We start from the raw sequence: 17668 nt of genomic DNA, 5'->3' as shown, positions 1-17668 counted from the left end.
CAGCATGGCCTTGGGCAAGTGTCCACGTTTCTCTGTGGCTCAGGCAGTTTTGTTGGGAAGTTTAAGAGACTGATACATGAGACTCCAGAATTAGCCCATGGGCTCTCAGCAGGAGAGGTCCCCTCCCTGACCATAATGGGAAGCAGCAAGTACCAGGCAGACCTGTGAAGGATTCCCCGCTCCAAGTGCCACTCTGTTTATGGGACAGAAGTTGACCTGGAGGTCGGGGGTGGGGCAAAGGCCCTTGTGAAAATCCAAGCAAAGGTAATCCTGAGAGCATTTATAGTCCCCAAATACCAGAGCTGAGCCCATCTCTCCTGAGGAGTTGTGGCCTTCTCCTGGGCCTGGTAGATGAGGCCATTGTTGGCAATCCTTGGCTTAACAGGAAGCAATGGAGACCCTGCCTTCCAGGCCTGCTTCTTGGAAATCTTCATGGTGAGACTTATCCACGGCTTCTTAAAACCACAGTCTCCCCACTTCCATCCCTCTCCATGCCCAACTCCACTGTGCCAAAGGATTGCCCAAGGCCTAATCCCTCTTCCTCCAGCTTGTAAACCCTGCTGAAACCCAGGGCAAAAGTTACCCAGGAAGGGAAGCACAACAGCCTCTCCTTGGCTTCTTGGAGCTCCTCGGGTCTGCTTTCCTTACAAGAGTTGTAAGATGGGAATTCTAAGAATGAAGTAAGAGAACGGGACACAAAGAGAGGTAAATTTTGATGGCAGAGTGCTTTGGAGACTTGTCCCAGGAGGCAGGCCTAAGCATGGTGCCATAGAAAGAGAAGGGAAGGTAGAGGAAGAGAGAGAGGAAGAGGGAGAGGAAGAGGAAGAGGGAGAGGGAGAGGGAGACGGAGAGGTCAGGAGGTGTGGGGGGGAGGGGCAGGAGGAGGGATCAGGGAATATCTGATGAGTGTGGAAACTGAGGCACACAGGGGTGAAGTTCCTTGCTCAAAGGCGCATAGCAGTAAGAAGAGGTGCCAAAATTTGAACCTGAGTAATCTTTTCTTCAGAGCCTATGCCCTGAACCACTATAGTGAACGGCCTTTGTAAAATGGGGCTACAATGACTATCCCTGTATTTTACTGAGTTCTTGGGAAGGATAAAATATTCGTGACTGGTGACTGGGAAAAAGTTGACACTCAACACTGGTTCATTCCCTTCTCCCTCTTCTCTTCTGTTTTTAAAATGGAGGCACCTGGCCGTAGAGAATCCTGGTTACTATTATTTACTAGACTCAGATCCCTCCACACCACAGAGGGGTGGATGTTTAGTAAAGGGGCCTGTGCTGTATGTGTTTGTGATGGGGAAGGCTGGTGGTGGTAGTGGGGAAGCTGGGCGGACACCTGCATTCTTCTTTGTTGTCTCCAGACCAGATAGGGGCCAAGCCCTAAACAGCTTTAGGAGCCTGGAGAGAGATAACAGGGCCCAGGGCTGGCCTGTCAAATTCAGGTTCCTGCAGCCTGCAGGGAGCCAGGGGACGGGTGGCTTCAGAGGCCTTTCTAAGTGTGCACTTTGCCCCGGACTGTGACCTTGGAATGTGCCCAGCCCCTGTCTGGGCTGGCAGATACCAGGCATCATCATAAGGGCATGGAACCAGTCAGATGGTGATCCCTGAGGCCTTCAGACCTGGCCCTCTGCCCCAGTTATGGTCTCATCTGTCCTCAGACCCGAGATAAAGCAATTGGGCTGCCAGGCTGAAGTCTAAGCAGGCAATGCTTCTGTTCAGGCCTGAATGTGGTGTGCTCTGGCCTCTGATGGCATTTGAGGGAAAGTGGCCAAGTGCCGTGAAGCGAACTCTGGCCCAGCCGACCTGAGCTCAAACCCTGACTCCTTTTACTATCCTGATGATCCTGGTCAAGTCACTTTACCTCTCTACACCTCTGTTTCTTCATCTGTAAAATGAGGATAATAATACTGGTCTCAGAGCTTGTGGGTGGTTCAGTTAAAGGTGCTCGCATTTGTCAAAGGGCTTGGCATAGAACAGGAGCTCTTTTTCTTTTTTACCTCTCTTTGGAATTGCTCCTTGTCTAATGAAGACATTGGTCCTGAGGCCACCTTCTCTGATGGTCTACTTTGTCTTCCTTGAGTCTAAAAGCATCAGGAAGGACCCAAAGCACCCTGGAGCTGGCCCCATGCTTGGAGCCGGAGTGACTGACAAAGCCTAGCCAGGCTCACCTTCCAAGTAGCCTTGAGAGGCGAGGCCAGACTGGGCTGAGACCCAAATGGCAGCAACAGTCTCTGCAGGGAAAGTACCCAGAACCACTGGGGTAGATTCTTGTAAATTTCAGTTATATCTCCTGGGAACCAGTCCTGGCTTGCTTTGATAGATTTTTTTTGGCTTTCAAGTTATGGCACATGGATTTCTAAATTTCAAAGCCCTTTAGCAATATGCAAATGGTCTTAATTTGAGGTGTAACAGACAGGTGGAATTAGCACTCTGAAGCCAGCACTTTCTTGGTAGCTCCTGCCGTGAAGCAGATAACTCAAAAGCAAGATGATTCTTTTCCTATAGAAATCATTTAGGTCTCTTTCATCTGGTGGTTTTTCTAGGCTGTGGTGCTGAAGAGGGTAGCATTTGAGAACATTCTAAGAAGAAACTTTATTTTCCTGCTTTTGAAAATGACATAATGTTTTCTGTGACTGTGGGTAGCAGGAACAAACTGGGGGCTGTGGCTTGGGTGATAGTTGGGTCAGTCTTAGATCAGAGAGGAAGCTGCCAGCCAACTCTGGTCCTTCCCTGGGGCTTGTTTTGGTGTTTCCTTGTCTAATTTTCCTTTGTTTCTCTAACTTTTTGTGTGCTTTTCTTTTTCTGTGGGACACTCTGTTCCAATAGGGGAATGGCCCTGACTACATTCCTGGGATTAAGATAATGGTTAAAAGCATGATCTTTAGAGCTGAACTAATGTGGATTTAAATTCTGACTTTTTCCATTTTCAGTCCTTGTGACTATGGCACTTCATTTCACCACCTTAAGACTTGGTTACTTCTAGGATGGATATAAAAACAGCACCTGCTTCACTTTGCCAGGATTAAAAACATAATTATGTAAATCACACAGAATAGCAACAACACTTAAAAACTCTTACAGAATGTTTAGTAGTACAGGTTGAGTATCCTTTATCCAAAATACTTGGGATAAGCTATGTTCTAAATTTCAGATTTTTCCAGATTTTGGAGCATTGGCATTATACTTACCTTTTGAGCATTCCTAATCCAAAAATCTAAAATTTGAAATGCGATAATGAGCATTTTCTTTGAGTATCATGTTGGTGCTCAAAAAAGTTTCAGATTTTGGAGAACTGTGGATTTTGGATTTTTGGGTTAAGGATATTCAATCTGTATTATCAATACACTTAGGAGCTCTGACCTACCAGTAGCAACTGATGAGTCATATGATGTATTCCAAACTGTGCTTAGTGGTCTATGGAGAAACGAGAGAAAGAACAGCCTGGGTCTTGGTTCTAAGGAGATCAGAGAGAGACGAGAGTTACACATGAATGCAAAATGATGAGCTAAACAGATGCGAGTCAGTGTTTAATAAAATGCTAAGTTGAATTAGGTGGGTGATAAGAGGAATTGAAACGCAGGGAAGAGAGGTCACTATGAGAAGTGGGGGCTGCCTGGCATTTACTGGTGCCAGGTTTCACTAGGCCTCTCAATTCTCACCATAGCCCTGGGGAGTGGACATTTTAACCCCCATTTTATTCACAAAAGGGCACTAAGAGATGTGAAATGAGTCATCCAAGGCCATACAGCTAGAATTGGCATTTGAACCTAACCTGTAACATGGGGGGCAGGCTTGAGCTGACCTTGAAAGAAGGGTAGAGTTCAGAAAGGCAGAGGTAAAAGGGAGCTGCATTCCTTGGCTTGCTGCTTTATGGGGCTGTGGAACTGTGCCCAACTGGGAAGACATTATGACTGTTGCTTGGGGCAAGAGAAGGCCCCCTTCGGGAAGACTGCCGGGCTTGTCATGCCTGGCAGGCTGTGGGCATCAGGGCCAGCCAGTCCTGGCAGGCAAAGACCACATACGGCTTCTGCCTTGCCACAGCCCAGAAACGAAAGTTGATATGCACCCTGGCCCCACAAGACGCCAGGCATTTGCCTTCTTATCAAGCTGGGCACATTCCATGGCCAAGTGGCCACCTGGGTGACTTTTGTCAGAGCAGATCTACTTCAGGCTGTGTGCGCATTTGCATTCCTGCCTGTCTGGCAAGTTTTGCATTTTGAGAGTCTGGCCTGGCTACATGGGGGCTGGCAGGATGGTGTGCTACCCACGCTGCCCTTCAGCAGCAATGAGACTGACAGCACCCTGGGACAGACACTGGATCTGGTGTAAGAGGACCTAGATTTGAATCCTCTCCTACCTTTCTTAGTTGTATGACCCTGAGTGGGCCACCTCATCTCTCCAGGCCTCCATTTCCTTGACCATAAAATGGGAATGGTAAAAAAAAAACAAAAACCTACTTCTAGTTTCATGTTGAATATTAAATATAAGGAGGCTGACCTACCTTGGTAGGTGTTCCATAAAATTAATTACTATTTTTAATGGCATTAGCTATTTCTGGAATATTGAGAGTCCTGAGCTTTAGAATAGGGCACAGGCAGCAGGGTTGGGGATGGTGGGGAGTGGGCAAGGATGAATACAAAAATGTGGTGTGAAGCCACTGTGATTCCTGGCTTGCTTACCCTTGGAAGAGCCCCAGCTTCCCATCCTGAGCTACGAGAGGACATTTGAGTGAAGTTTGGGCTTTTTGAAACTCTATGCTTCACCTGATAGCTCAGAAGGGCTGTGTGTTGTGATGAGACTTTGCCCCTAAAAATTCTCTGCTGGGCTGAAGCTGGGCTTGAGGAGAGTTTAGCTCAAATATATTACCCAGTTGGGAACTGTATCCCAGATGAGAGACCGTAGCAATCATATGTGCAAATGAAGCACACATTTGGACATTACGCATAGCAGTATGCAAATAAACATAATATTTCTCATCTTATATCCAGGGCTTAGTGGAAACAGAACACAATATGTGTCAGACACACTTAGATTTAAACCACAGCTTGCCTCCTGTATGAACTTGGGCAAGCTCCTGAATTTCTCTTAGCCTCCTTTCTCATGTCAAGAGGGTCACATTCCTTTACCTTTTCTTTCTCTGGGCACTGGCAACAGCCGTGTGGGGTTGGCAATATTATGATCATTATCATGATCAGCAAACAGTCTCAGATCACTTAAGTGATTTGGCCAAGATCACTCATCTAAGAGACCCAGGGTAAGAACAAGGTGTTGCACTAGGATCAAACCCTACCTGTTGAAAACCTCAGTCAGGTCCCCAGGGACCCTGACAAAGGAGTCCTGAGCTGGCTGTCCAGTTGGAGACCTTGAGCCCTTCCTCAGACTTTCCAATCCCTGTGCTTTTCCCAACTAAATTCCTGTTGCTTGGTGATACCAACTGGATATTTGCATAGTGGATCTCAGAGAACAATCTCAGGCCAAAACCCTGATGTGCTATGAGACACTGGCTAATGATACGAGGCACCATTGGTCTGTTGCCGTGGAGCAGATGGGGTAGATTGACTATTTCGGGGGGTGTAAAAATTTTCTGGAGAGCCATTGCTATAAAAGCTCATAAATGGGCTGCAAGGTGTTTCTGTGGAGACCTTTATTGGGCTTATATATGAAGAGTCACTAGGGAATCATCAAAAGGGTCCGAGGTTTTGATTTTGACTATTTCAGCCTGAAGTCAACTTTATTCTCAAAAACCTGGCTGACCAGCCAACAGCTCTGATGAACACAACACGGAATTGGGTGACAGTGGGGACGGTAGTTCTGGTTAATTCTGGGTTTCAGAAAATGGAAAACGACTCCTTAAGGGTGGCAGACCTGTAGATCAAATGGGAATTTTATTTTCCTCAGTAAATGAGGGGAAAGTTCAAAGTGGCTAGAGGAGATGCTGTCACTTTTGTGAATGCATTCTTAGTGTTTTCTTCATTTGGCCTTGAACTTGTTAGCAGGCGCACGTGGATGCTGACTGCTGTAAGGTTCTGGGGGAAGAGGAAGAGAGGCTGCATAGTGAACTGCACTAGGCCAGGAAGAGCAGGTTTCTACTAATCAGGTTGCATGCCAGTCTGAGATCTCAGTTTAATGTTTTGTCAAAGAAGCAAGATTGTCAGAGGTAAGGACTAAAACTAGTGTATAAAAAGAAAGGAGAAAGGTTGAGAGGAAACATGAAGAGGAAAATCAAGGAGGCAGAAGAGGATAAAAGAAGGAAGGGAGAGAAAACAAAAGAGAAAGAGGGAAGGAAAGAGGGGGAAAAAGAGTATGGAGTGTATTCCATGACTACATCACAAGCAAGGATAGAGAGAGGAGGCTGGAGAAGAGGCAGGTGATGGTTGCCTGAGTCAGGCCCAGGGCTGGAGACACAGTGGTTTGATTGACAGTTTTGGAGGCTTCTGACTGGGGCTTAGGGGCTGCTGACCTCTTCGTTTCAGCTCCTCCTCTTACTCCCCCTATCCCCTCAGCTTCATGGGGTATAGGTGAAAGGAATAGAGGACAAAGAATATTTATCAAAGTTTTCCTTTATAAAAAGGTAACTTATCTTAGTCCTTTTGTTCTGCTACAACAGAATTCCCGAGACTAGGTAATTTGTAAAGAACAGAAATTTCTCACAGTTCTGGAGGTTGGGAAGACCAGGGCACCAGCAGGTTTGGTGTCTGGTGATGGCTGCTCTGTGCTTCCAAGATGGCGCCCTCACACTGCATCCTCCAGAGAGAGGAACACTGTGTCCTCATGGCTGAACACGGAAGGACAAGTGGGGGCCAACTCCTTGTGCCAAACCTCTGTATAAGGGAACTTAATTCCAAACCCGAGGGAGGAGCTCTCATGGCCTAATCACCTCTTAAAAGCTTCATCTCTTAATACTATCACATTGGCTGACTTTTGGAGGGGACACATTTAAACCACAGCATAACCCAATTCTGCCCTTTCCAGTATGACAAGCTGCCAAAACCCATCATGTCTCTCTCTGAGTGAGCGTTTCTTCTTCATGGCTTTTAAAGTGAGTTGTTTCCTTTTTCCCGGGGTGTCAGGATGCAACACACAGTGCCTGCTTTCGCGTCTTCACAGATTTCTCTTCTTTTCGTCAATGCTTGTGATGCAGTCATGAAATAGAGTCCGTACTTTCCCCCCTTCTCTCCTTCCCTCTTTCTCTTTCTTTTTTTTTCTATCGCTTCCTTCCTTTAACCTCTGCCTCCTTGATTCTCCTCTTCTTTCCTCTCAGTCTTTCTCCTTTCTCTGTATACACTAGTTTTGGTCTTTACTTCTGACAATCTTGCTTCTTTAATAAAATTGTGGGCTCCCTGAGGCCAGCGACCATGTCCTGGACATTTGTCCACATGCATCTCAGCGAGGTTTTGACCTTCCTGACCTGTGACTTTGTTGCAAATACCAAGGCAAGAGCACTGTCTTTCCTCACCCAGCCTTCCTGGGATGCATTTTTTGATTCTTTGATCTATCTGCTGTTGAAGCAGCTTTGGTAGATGATGGTTGCCTTATCTCTTTCCTGGATGGCTGGTGCCTACTCTCAGCCCAGTGTTAGCAGCCACAGCTGCTTGTTTTGGCTGCACAGACCCTTTTTCAAACAAAACAAGTGGTTTTGGATAACAAGCAGGCAAGTCTAGCACTCCCCCTTCTCTGCATTTCTTTATTCCCCTGCTGGCAACCAGAATTCTTAGTGGCTTGAAAAACTAAAAATATCTCTGAGCCTTACGTTTCTGACTCACCGTGTCTGAAAAATGAACAAAAACAAACCAAACCCAAAACAAATTCTCTAGCTCTACTCCTGGGATATTATTGCAGACAAACACCATGATCCAAATTTCAGAGAGTGAAACTTTGGCTTTTCATTGCTATGGGTTATGACCATGATGCAGAGATGCATGAGAGTAGGGAACAAGAAGTCTCCAGGGAAGGGTGGATTCGAAACCTCAAGGTTAAATAGCTAATGTTTCTGGTGCCCTTGATACGTACCAGGCACCAGCACCAGGATAACTGCTTCACGTACATTTTCATTGAGTCCTCAAACAACTGTAGGAGGCAAGCCAGTGTTCTGTACATGCCTATTTGTAATGAGAAAACTGAGGCTTAAGAAAGGCTAAGTAGTTTACCTTAGCTTACGTACCTAGAGACGCACCTGGGAGGGACTCTGGTTCTCATTCTCTTCTTAGCTCTTACATTGTGCTACCTTCAAAAGGAAAATGATAATTTCAAAGTCATAGAAAACTTTTAGGAATCAGGCTCCGGAGGGAGACAATCCCACCTAAAATGAGCTCTCAGAGTAATAAATCATTGCAAGAAGATTGTGAGGTTTGCTTTCATTTTGTATTTTGGGTTCATTCGACTAGCCCTATAAAAGTATGCTGTTTACCTCTGGACACCATTGCTACAATTTTTATTGCTGTCACTAGGTAAACAAGCATCTTAATTCAGAACCAGTGGCACCAGCATCAACTGGGAGTTTGTTAGAAATGCAAGGTCTCAGGCCTGACCCCAGACCTCCCGAGTGAGAAGCTCCGAGTGAGAAGCTCCGCTTGAAGGAGACCCACAGGTGTTTCATGCGCATGTGAAAATGTGGGAAGAACTTACAGTCTCGGGATGTGGTTCTGGACCCTAAGCACTTAGGCATTTTCTCAGGAGTAGAAATAACTGAAAGCAGAGAAAATGGGTTCACAATTCAGTCCCTCCTTTTTCCTGTAAGAAAATAAATTTTGATTATTTAAAAAATATTTAACTATGCATGATGTAACTCACAACAATGACCAACTGCTAAGAACTGATAATTTAAAAACATCTTTTCTCCCACATATTATCTCATTTAATGTTCACAAAAAGCCAATGGGGTAAGCACCTTTCTTACGCTCATTTTGCAGAAAAGGAAGCAAGGCATACAGATATTAAATAAATTGTCCAAGGTCAACACACTTAATAGCAAGTAAAAACAATTTTTTTAAACAGTAAAATTTACCTGGAACTAAATACCTGGGAACACTTCAAGCATTGCATGCACTGAACATCACCTGTTTCCAGTCTAACACTGAGAGACTTTCTGAGTCACTCGACAGAATGAGGTCCTCATAGCTCAACAAAAACATTTAGCCACCTGTATTCACTTATTAGAGAGAAGAACAGAAACAACAACCACTTATTAAGTGCTTCTATTTACAGTGAATAACGCTTTACTGCTTGCATTTATATTATTTTGTTTCTGTACTTCAACTTTTGCATCTTTTCTGATTTACTTTATAAAAGAGAACTTCACATGGGATTTTGAGGTTTTGTCAAAGGAACTGTGTCTGAATCACCTTTCCACTGCCGGGTGCTTGATGCAGCATTTTGTAGCTGCACAATAAATGCCTATTGAATGTAGAACAGCCTAGCAACTCCAAGCCCTTTCCGCTCCAAAGAAGCCTTTCCATTTTTTTTAGGGCATTTAAAATAAATAGTTTAAAGACATCATTTGAAACACAGATAAGCTGGAGTAGTTTCCTCATAGAGGGCATGATACCGTCTGTGCAGAATGTCTTAGTTCTTTCTCTGTTCTGCACCACGTTTTACTGCAGAGCTTTCCAGTTCAGCATTTTGTCATCAGAGTCAATGGCACTCTCATTTTGCTGAGTGGGGATGAAGTGGGTCAGTTGTGTGAACCACCCACCCCAGGAGAATTCTGCTCCAGAAGTATCCAGGCACTTTCCTAGGGGAAGAAGACACAGGCTATGGAATAGACTGTGGAATTACACGGATTTAGGTTTGAATTATGGTGCTCTAACTTACTGGCTGGGGCAGTTGACTCAATCTATCTGAATCTCGGTTTTCTCATGTATAAAATGGGATAATAATACCTACTCCATTGGTTTGGTTATGGAGACAAAATGAGATAGTGTATGTAGGTAGTCCAGCAGAGGATCTGGAACACAGCAGACACAAAATAACAGGGGTTGGGGGGATTTGCGGAGGTGACCAGATGAAGTCAGCAAAACCACTATTTTCTCCTAAAGTGTGGGGAGAGCATAAAAACCAGACAGGCAGAGAAGTCTTTTCCAAAGGCATGAATAGGACACTTCTCAGACTTCCGTGTCATTGACAATGCCCATCTCCATTCCCTCCAAGACCAGATGGCTTCTTATCTCAGCATCTTAGAGGATCTGAAAAGGTCTCAGATGGTGTGGGCCATGTGATGAGACCTGATTCCCCGGGATGACACCTAGTGTAACTAACCTTTTTTTGATCGGTGCAAGAAAAATAGCATTCTGCAAGTTGTTCCCAGGATGGCATCAGTTTTGAAAAAATGTTCTGAATGAGGTTTTACTCCATTAATTTCCATCACTAAGTTGTAGCCCAGGAAGGTTAAGGCACTTGCCCATTGTCCCAGAACAGATAAGTGATGGAACCAGGATTCAAACCAGGTCTGTGTGGCTCCAGAACCCTTAGGTCTGGGCTATACTGCTTTGTGTGGAAATGGAATTGGTGTCTGGGAAGTTGGGTTTCTACTCTCTCTTCCTGCTACAGGAAGGAGAACTGAGGAAATAAACCCACCCTTCTCTCAAAGTGGAGTGGGAAGGAAAATCCAGGCTCAGGTCTGCATGGCTAACCGGATCAGAAGGCTCTTTCTGTCCTCCAGAGATGGCCTCCTCTAGTTAATCATTGAGCTCCTGCTCCTCAGCCCAGGAGAGGTGACCTACCAGCACTGGGGTGGCATAAATGGCTGCTCACCAAGCAGAAGTCGTCCTCCAGCCATTCCTGGAGAAGCGCAGCCAAGCCCATTGTAGCTTTGATCCTTCCTTTTACCCCCTTGGGAAATGCTGGGGATGGAGAGAAAATTTCAGCCTTTGTAACCTTTGTTCCTGGTGAATGCTTAACATTCTCCAAAGAGAAATTTAAAGGAGCAGCCCAAAGAATTCCCAGCTGTCTATGCCTAGTTCTGCTTAATAAGCCAGTGGCACAGGGGACAGGCTGCTCACGAATAGTCTCACTCCTCACACCCAACAAACTCTAACTGGCTGTTGCTGATGGACTGACAGTGGGAAGCTGCCTTGTGAGCCGTGAGAAAGTCCCAGGAACATAGGCAGAGGAGGAAAGCCAGCTGAGCTTAGGTGCTGCAGAGTTCTAATCTGCCACACCCCCTCCAGAGATCCTCCATGCACTGCAGCTCCCCTGGGCCCAGATTCCAGGCAGAGTTTAGATGGATGTCCTTGCTTTGTTCTTCCGTCTCAGACAAACATGCTACATAGAAGTGTTAGCGGAAAGGGGTCTGGATCCAGACCCCAAGCGAGTGCTCTTAGATCAAGGGTAAGAAAGAATTCAGGGTGAGTCCGCAGAGTAAAATGAAAGCAAGTTTATTAGGAGAGTAAAGGAATAAAAGAATGGTTACTCCATAGACAGAGCAGCCCTGAGGGCTGTTGGTTGCCCATTTATATGGTTATTTCTTGATGATATACTAAACCAGGGGTGGATTATTTATGCCTCCCCTTTTCAGACTATATAGGGTAACTTCCTGACGTCGACATGGCATTTGTAAACTGTCATGGCACTGGTGGGAATGTAGTGGTGAGGATGACCAGAGGTCATTCTCATCATGATCTTGGTTTTGGTGGATTTTGGCAGGCTTGTTTTTTTTTTTTTTTTTTAGACAGAGTCTTCTCTTTGTCGCCCAGGCAGGAGTGCAGTGGTGTGATCTTGGCTCACCGTAAACTCCGCCTCTTGGGTTCACGGCATTCTCCTGCTTCAGCCTCCCGAGTAGCTGGGACTACAGGCGCCTGCCACCATGCCTGGCTAAGGTTTTTTTTTGTGTGTGTATTTTTAGTAGAGATGGGGTTCCACCATGTTAGTTGGCTGACTTCTTTACTGCAAGCTGTTTTATCAGCAAGGTCTTCATGACCTATATCTTGTGCTGACTTCCTATCTCATCCTGTGACTTAGAATGCCTAACCGGCTGAGAAGGCAGCCCAGTAGGTCTCAGCCTCATTTTATCTAGATCCTATTCAAGATGGAGTTGCTCTGGTTCAAATGCCTCAGACAGAAGGATTTCCAGAGACAGGTGAAGTATTTAGGCTGAGATGGGGTTGGGCTGGAGCCATTGAGCCCTTCCACATACTTCCCTGGATGTGCTGCTTTCAACAGAGGGCTGTTGTAGAAGGAAGAAACATTTCCGTGTCTTGTTCAGGCTGGGACAGCACATCAAATGAAGACATTAAGTCCCACAGAGAGTAAGTCAGTTCTCGCACTTGCCTGGCTGCATGCTGCCAGTGGAGAGGGAGGAATATTCCCAGGACCAGCATGGCAGGAGGTCATATTAACAAGCCTGACCATGGCTCCTCATTCCATGGAGTGACGATCAAGGGGCTGACCTCAGCTGCTAGAAGTCCCTTTGCAACATGGAGCAAATAAAAGGAGCCACAGGGGGAGAAAGCCAAAGAATAAAATAATTTCGACAGGATGCCCAACACGTGATCCCTCTAGGCCAGAATTCTCTGATAATACTAATGAATATTGTTGTGGGAGTTGGGGAGGAGGGTGCTTACCGTTGACCAGGGCCCATGCTTTTTATGAATTTATTTTAGAAATGTCTTTCAATAACCTGATAATGTTAGAAGACTACCAAAAGTTGTGTTTTTGTGTTTGTCTTTTAATTAAGGCAACCTAAAAAATTGGCACACTCCCCTTCCACCTCCTGACTCTGCCCCAAGAAATCAGCTCTTCTTCAGTAGCACATTAGTGATCTGTAACCCATAAAGGAGCAGAGGTAACTTAATATATAGCAAAGAGCACTGGACTAAGAAAGTCCACTGCCTTCCCTCCAAAAGATGATTGTGTCCTTGGGCAGGTCACTTTGCCACTCTGGACTCAGTTTCCTCACCTGTGAACTGAGGATTGGCTGGACTAGACCCCTAGTCCTCAACCTTTAATGTGAATTAGGGTCCTCTGCAGAGTTTGGGAAAAATACTAATTTTTATTGCATAGAGACACATACCCCTACAACACATAAATGCATGCATGTAAAAATGGTGAAAAATGAATAGTCTGTAGTCTAGTTAATAGCATTGTACCAACGTCAACTTCCTGATTTTGGTATTGTCTTCCATATATTTAAGATGATAATCACCATTGGGGGAAGTTAGGTGAAGGGTACATGAGACTGTATGTATGATTTTTGCAACTTCCTACAATTTTAAAATAAAAAGTTAAAAAAAACCCTAATGCCCAAGTTCCATCCCAAAGGTTGTGATTCATTGGTCTGGGACTTGGACGTCAATGTTTTTAAAACCTCCTCAAGTGATTGCAATGTGCAGCCATGGTTGATAACTACTGAACTAGGCGATCTCTAGATCCCTTTCCAGCCCTAAAATATTATCAGTCAAATTTATCTAAACCCTTCTTGAAACTATTTACATGTTCAGTGTGCAGGGGTAAGATGTTAAGTTTATTACCTGCTGTATAAAAACTTCCTTGAATTTGTCCTACAGTTACCCCTTCTTTGAGTGATCCAAGCTCTAGCCTCTTTCACTCCCAAGCAGTGTCATCCTCTAGCTGTGTCCTGGAGGTGCATCTTCTCAATGGATGCTCTTTGCCATGACTCCGACCTTCTCCATGGGCCACCCACCCCTCACTGGCTGCCAACCACTTCCTATGATCCCTCGATTGCAACTCCCTGCAATAAGATGCTACCAGCTCCATATGATTCTCAGCAGAGAGGGAGGAACTGGGCAGGCCATGCTCCCCTTTGCAGTTTCTTCACTTTATTCTCTATACTTCCACCGAAAGCATTATGGTATACCAGAATCACAGCGAGCCCATTTGAGGATGCACTCCAATTCCTCATTCAGCTCCATGTCCTCTGATAAGTTCTCCTTTCAGAGAACTCCTTTCTTTGTACAGCCACAGTGAAATTCTTTACCCCATCCCCCTTTAGGGAAAGTGATGTCTATCCCCAAATTGATCTATTTCCAGGATTCACCCCTTTCGTTCATCAGGATAATCCTAGAATTTCAGTAACCCACAAAGGAACTCCTCTCAAAATCTGAGATAATCAACCAAGAATTACACAATGGAGGAGGGAAAGTGGTGGCTTCACTAGGACTGTCCCAGGTGAGCTTTGGCATTCCAGGTCCTGTTGTGACAGGTTAAGGAGCTGATGTCTCCTCTTTCCTCCTGATTATCCAGGTGGTAACTAGTGGAACACACACACACACACACACACACACACACACACACACACCTCCATATTTCTCAAATAACAATTGTATGTTCTCTATCCATGTTAAGAAAAAGAAATTTTTCTTTTCTTTTTTTAAAATTAGTTTTTATTTCCATAGGTTATTGGGGAACAGGTGGTGTTTGGTTACATGTATAAGTTCTTTAGGGGTGATTTGTGAGATTTTGGTGCACCCATCACCCAAGCAGTATACACTGCACCCAATTTGCATTCTTTCAGCCCTCATCCCCTTCCCATCCTTTCCCCTTAGTTCTCCAAGTCCATTGTGTTATTCTTATGACTTTGCATCCTCATAGTTTAGCTCCCACTTATGCGTGAGAACATACTATGTTTAGTTTTCCATTCCTGAGTTACTTCACTTAGAATAATAGCCTCCAATCTCATCCAGGTAGCTGCGAATGCCATTAATTCATTGCTTTTTATGGCTAAGTATTATTTCATCATACACACACACACACACACACACACACACACACACACACCCCACAGTTCCTTTATCCACTTGATTGATTTGGGTTGGTTTCACATTTTTGCAATTGCGAATTGTGCTGCTGTAAACATTTTGTATGCAAGTATCTTTTTCGTATAATGAGTTATTTTTCTCTGAGTAGATACCCAGAGGTGGGATTGCTGGATAAAATGGTGGTTCTCCTTTTAGTTCTTTAAGGAATCTCCACACTGTTTTCCATAGTGGTTGTACTAGTTCACATTCCCACCAGCAGTGTATAAGTGTTCCTTGTTCACCGCATCCATGCCAACATCTATTATTTTTTGATTTTTTGATTATGACCATTCTTGCAGGATTAAGGTGGTATCACATTGTGGTTTTGATTTGCATTTCCCTGATCATTACTGATGTTGAGCATATTTTCATGTTTGTTGGCTATTTGTATATCTTAGCTCATTTTTTGGCTATTCATGTCCTTAGCCCACTTTTTGATGGGGTTGTTTGTTTTTTCTTGCTAATTTGTTTGAGTTCATTGTGGATTCTGGATATTAGTCCTTTGTCAGATGTGTACATTGTGAAGATTTTCTCCCACTCTGTGGGTTGTTTGTTTACTCTGCTGACTGTTTCTTCTGCTGTGCAAAAGCTCTTTAGTTTAACTAAGTCCCAGCTATTTATCTTTGTTTTTATTGCCTTTGTTTTTGGGTTCTTGGTCGTGAAATCCTCGTGCAAGCCAAAGTCTAGATGGGGTTTTCCAATGTTATCTTCTGGAATTTTTATCATTTCAGGTCTTAGATTTAAGTCCTTGATTGATCTAGAGTTGATTTTTGTAAAAGGTGAGAGATGAGGAACCAGTTTCAGTCTCCTACATGTGGCTTGCCAATTATCCCAGCACTGTTTGTTGAGTAGGGTGTCCTTTCTCCACTTTCTGTTTTTGTTTGCTTTGTCGAAGATCAGTTGACTGTATTTGCATTTATTTCTGGGTTCTCTATTCTGTTTCATTGGTCTACATGCCTATTTTTATACCAGTACCATGCTGTTTTGGTGACTATGGCCTCATAGTATAGTTTGAAATCAGGTAGTGTGATGATTCCAGATTTGTTCTTTTTGCTTAGTCTTACTTTGGCTATGTGGGCTCTTTTTTGGTTCCATATGAATTTTAGGGTTGTTTTTTCTAAGTCTGTGAAGAATGGTGATGTTATTTTAATGGGAATTGCATTGAATTTATAGATTGCTTTTGCAGTATGATCATTTTCACAATATGGATTCTACCATCCATGAATATGGAATGTGTTTCCGTTTGTTTGTGTCATCTATGATTTCTTTCTGCAGCGTTTTGTAGTTTTCTTTGCAGAGTTCTTTCACCTCCTTGGTTGGGTATATTCCTAAGTATTTTAGTTTATTTTTGTAGCTCTTATAAAAGGTATTGAGTTCTTGATTTGATTCTCAGCTTGGTCACTGTTGGTGTATAAAAGAGCTACTGATTTGTAGACATTAACTTTGTATTTAGAAACTTTCCTGAATTATTTTATCAATTCTATGAACTTTCTGGAGGAGTCTTTAGGGTTTTCTAAGTAAACAATCATATCACCAAGAAACAGCAACAGTTTGACTTCCTCTTCACTTATTTGGATGCCGTTTATTTCTTTCTCTTGTCTGATTGCTCTGGTCAGGACTTCCAGTACTATGCTGAAAAGGACTGATGAGAGTGGGCATCCTTGCCTTGTTCCAGTTCTCAGAGGGAATGCTTTCAAGTTTTCCACATGCAGTCTTATGTTGGCTGTGGATTTGTCATAGATGGCTTTTATTACATTGAGGTATCTCCCTTGTATGATGATTTTGCTGAGAGTTTTATTCATAAAATGATGGTGGATTTTGTCAAATGCTTTTTCTGCATCTATTGAGATAATCATGTGGTTTTTGTTTTTGATTTTGTTTATGTGGTGTATCACATTTATTGACTTACATATGTTAAAATCATCCCTGCATCCCTGTTATGAAACCCACTTAATCATGGTGGATTACCTTTTCAATATGTAGTTAGATTTGATTAGCTAGTATTTTGTTAAAGATTTTAGCATCTGTGTTCATCAGGGATATTGCTCTGTAGTTTTCTTTTTTGGTTATGCCCTTTCCTAGTTTTGGTATTAGAGTGATACTGGTTTCATAGAATGATTTAGGGAGGGTTCCCTCTTCTCTATCTTGTGGAATAGTGTCAATAGGATTGCTCCCAATTCTTCTTTGAATGTCTGGTAGAATTCTGCTGTGAATCTTTCTGGTCCTGGACTTTTTTTTGTTGGTAAGTTTTAAATTTCCATTTCAATCTCTCTGCTTGCTATTGATCTGCTCAAGGTATCTTATTCTTCCTGATTTAAGCTAGGAAGGGTGTATATTTCCAGGAATTTATCCATCTTCTCTAAGTTTTCTAGTTTATGTGCATAAAGGTGTTCATAGTAGCCTTGAATGATGTTTTGTATTTCTGTGGTGTCATTTGTAATATTTCCTGCTTCATTTCTAATTGAACTTATTTGGATTTTCTCTCTTCTTTTCTTGGTTAATCTTGCTAACGATCTATTAATTTTATTTATCTTTTCAAAGAACCAGTTTTTGTTTCATTTATCGTTTGTATTTTTTTGTTTGTTTGTTTCAACTTCATTTAGTTCTGCTCTGATCTTGGTTATTTTCTTTCTTCTGCTGGGTTTGGGTTTGGTTTGTTCTTGTTTCTCTAGTTCCTTGAGGTGTGACCTTAGATTTTTGGTCCTCTCTCAGACTTTTTGATTTAGGTGTTTAGGGCTACGAACTTTCCTCTTAGCACTGCTTTTGCTGTATCCCAGAGGTTTTGATAGGTTGTGTCACTATTGTGGTTTACTTCAAAGAATTTTTAAATTTCCATCTTGTTTTCATTTTTGACCTAATAATCATTCAGTATCAGGTTATTTAATTTCCATGGATTTGCATGGTTTTGAAGGTTC

The 17668-nt window shown here is 43.4% G+C and overlaps 1 long non-coding RNA gene across 1 annotated transcript in view; it reads left to right on the top strand.

Moving 5' to 3' along the window:
- Positions 1-690: 690 nt before the first annotated feature.
- Positions 691-17668, top strand: part of LOC144334456 (uncharacterized) — a 27036-nt gene continuing 10058 nt past the window's right edge. Inside the window, exon 1 of the long non-coding RNA XR_013404281.1 lies at positions 691-705. This is a non-coding gene — a long non-coding RNA (uncharacterized LOC144334456). The remainder of the gene's footprint in view (positions 706-17668) is intronic.

The sequence above is a fragment of the Macaca mulatta genome, chromosome 14 (assembly GCF_049350105.2).
Source record: "Macaca mulatta isolate MMU2019108-1 chromosome 14, T2T-MMU8v2.0, whole genome shotgun sequence".
NCBI lineage: Eukaryota > Metazoa > Chordata > Mammalia > Primates > Cercopithecidae > Macaca > Macaca mulatta.
The sequence above is the reverse complement of the archived record's forward strand: the minus strand, read 5'-3'. Positions and strand labels throughout refer to the sequence as shown.